Raw genomic sequence first — 3,201 nt, forward strand, 5'->3', positions numbered from 1 at the left:
AAATACACTGAAGAGTCTTTTTTTCTTGGGAATAAACTACTCTTTTATACACAATATGTATCTTTGCTTATTTCACACAGAAAAGCATTTTCATAGTGATAATTTACTCTCTGATTTTCCATCTCATAATTATAGGTCTCTCCCTGAGTAAGTTTTTTCACAAGGTTGAAATTAATAAATTACTTTTATCATTCAAATTTTGAAATAATTATACAAAATCATGTAGATATATGGAAAATGCATGCTGCTCTGATTCCTTTAATGTATTACATATTGTTGAATTTGTAGGCTGGAATTTCAGAAACATGATTACCATAATTATTCTATGGAAGAAATAAAACAGTATCATTTTTTATTTTTTGTAAGCAAGCCTGCAGAATTATTTCCCATTGTATTTTAAGTATATTCTTTCTGATACGCTTTGCACATAGTGTTTCTGGCCCTCAAATTACTACAGTGCTTAATTTTGCCCACATTTGGACAATAGACCTGTTAATCCGAGCTGTTAGCTAATTTGAGCCATTAGCTCATCTGAGCCCTGTTCTCCGTATCTGCATTATGGCTGTTACACAGTGGTCTATTTGCATGAATCTTTGCACGATAAGGTCTATTTCCACTCCTCACGTACTTAACATGCATTTGAGAACTGTAATTGGTGAAGCACTGTTTCAAAGCTTGCCATGTGGATATAAACACTTTAAATCTTTTCAATGTATATATGCCATTGCACAAAACAGAGTTCTGATTATTACCAGGTACTGTAAAAATTTAAGTGACTTTTAAAACCACATGAAGTCTACTATCATCAAGTGACTATTCCATTAATATTCAATATATCGACATAGACCAAACCTGATGACTATGTTTTATACATCACTGTGATTATGGGCTGTTCACAGCACATAAACGTGGATGTTGTTAGAAAATAATCTAACCACCAAATAAAAGTTGTATTCACAAAACCAAGTTTTAAATCATGTTTCAGTGTGTCTTCCCAACCTAAGAATCACAAAAAGTATTTAAATGCGTGTGTACGCATGCATGAAGAGATTATTGAAGTATTAGATACAAGGATGAAACCTGGGATATTTTAAAATCAAACTCATCACTGCTGTCAGGGGATATAGTATTGCAGGTTTTCGATAATAGTAAGAAAGTAGAAACAAGTAATTTAAGTTCATACAAGACTGACTGCCTAGGAATGCACTTTCTTGAAGCTTTAAAAGAAGGGAAGAAAGAAGGGAAAGTTTTGGTGATTCTGAAGATAATAGGGATTTGTAGATGTAACAAAACAGCTTGGCTTGATGATACAAAGGGCTCAGCTATTTGTGAAGGGGGGAAAAAAAGAAAATGAAAAAAGTATCTGAAGTAATGACAAAATAAAACCAAGTGAAGACATATACTGACTACATAGTTCAAAGTAAATGTCATCTCTTTCTACTCATATCATGATGGCATGATCCATTCAATTTGTATCTTATATATATATATTATATATATCTGTATAGCTAACTATTTCACTTTCAAATGAAAGCTTACAGAGTGATAATTCTTGTATTTGGCTGAGTGACAAAACCAGAAGGTAGCAAATGGCACACTAAAAACAAAAAACCAAACCAAACCAAAGCAAACCCCACAGGAACTCTGACATAGCAGCAGAAAATGGATACATTTTTCAGACAGTAACCAGTCATGATACTCTCCCAGTGAAAACATTTTCCTCTATTAGTAATTTTTAAGCATTAATAAACAATTGTCATTTTATTAGATTGTTCACCTTCTGCATTCTCCAATACAATCCAGTGTTATAGCCTCAGTTAATACCCCGTTAAATTCAATTCTTTAAAAGAAAATTCCAATTAAAGTTTTACAGTAGAAAGGAATGTATTCCTGTGGACAGAGAAAAACAGTTAATATGTTGGGCCAAATCTGCTCTGATCTATGGTGAAATAAAATCTTTCTCTAAAACTGGAATTTGCTGCTGACATACTCATTTTAAAAAGGCAGTTACCCAGGACTTGCGAGGTTAAAACTATTAAGGCTCAAAACAACATTACCTATCTACTATTATTGTAAGCCTTAAACTTTATGGTATCTATTTAAAAAAGTTCTGGGTTTGCATACTGTTATAATTTCAATGTTTTCAAACACAGATCTTTAATTTTATGATATAGACAAGCACTCAATTCTACAGATCTATACTACTGTAGCAATAATTCTATTCAAATGCATCAATGCATTAAAAACATAATTCAGAATTGTCTTCTTTAGAATTATATATTGTGAACTACAGTCACTCAAAACAACCCTACTGCTTTCATAAAGTGAGATGATGTTATGCTGTTCATCTTTGCAATAATCTCTTTAGTTGCAGACAAGTTTATTTAGGTACAAATACAATTGAAAAGATCTATGAGTTAACACTGCACTCTGAGCAGGGTCCAGCAGATGGCACACGCAGAAAATTTATTCATGGAACAAGAACAGCTTATATATATTATCAAAGTCCCTGTTGATATACAAAAGCTAAAAGCCAACAGACTCCTGTGGTCTTACTCAGTTATTAAACACTGCTTTAGGAAGAAGTAGAGTCATTCTAGAGTCATTGAAAGTGTAGAAGTTGAGAGAAAACCAACCACCAATAGTGTGGACCAATTTATTGGTATTATCCCAATTAGTACTGCCATTAGAAGACTTCAAAAATCACCTTTTAGTACAAGTGTTCTCCCAGTCTACTTGAGTGGAACCTGTATGTACCATTTGGCATCAAGATTTGGAACCCTGCTCAGTAAGTTTCAAAATTATTTCTGAGAAATTGTAAGGCTCTGATGGTCTTTTAAGTATAATTCACGTTATCTTAATTAATTTGATGCATTGATACTAACTCGCTTTCTCTTTAGTATGGTATTTTTAGATGATATTTTACCCTGACGCTTGGTTAATTTAATTTAGTGCTTCTATGGCATTCTTCCATAGTCCACAGCAGAGCAGGATTCTCTAATGAAACATTAGAGTCTTTGAAGGAAAGTTGATTTTTGTATATTGATCCTTCAATGAGCAATGCAAGTCCCAGTACTTCATGCAGCCTCACCACAGTTCTACAGTATTTACTAACTTATTAACGCAGTCCAATAATAGAGCAGGTCTTCCTGGTAATTCTTTACTCTTTAAAGAATTGCTGGTCAAAATCAAAACCACTTA

This window comes from Strigops habroptila, chromosome 9 (genome assembly GCF_004027225.2).
Source record: "Strigops habroptila isolate Jane chromosome 9, bStrHab1.2.pri, whole genome shotgun sequence".
NCBI classification, from domain to species: Eukaryota; Metazoa; Chordata; class Aves; order Psittaciformes; family Psittacidae; genus Strigops; species Strigops habroptila.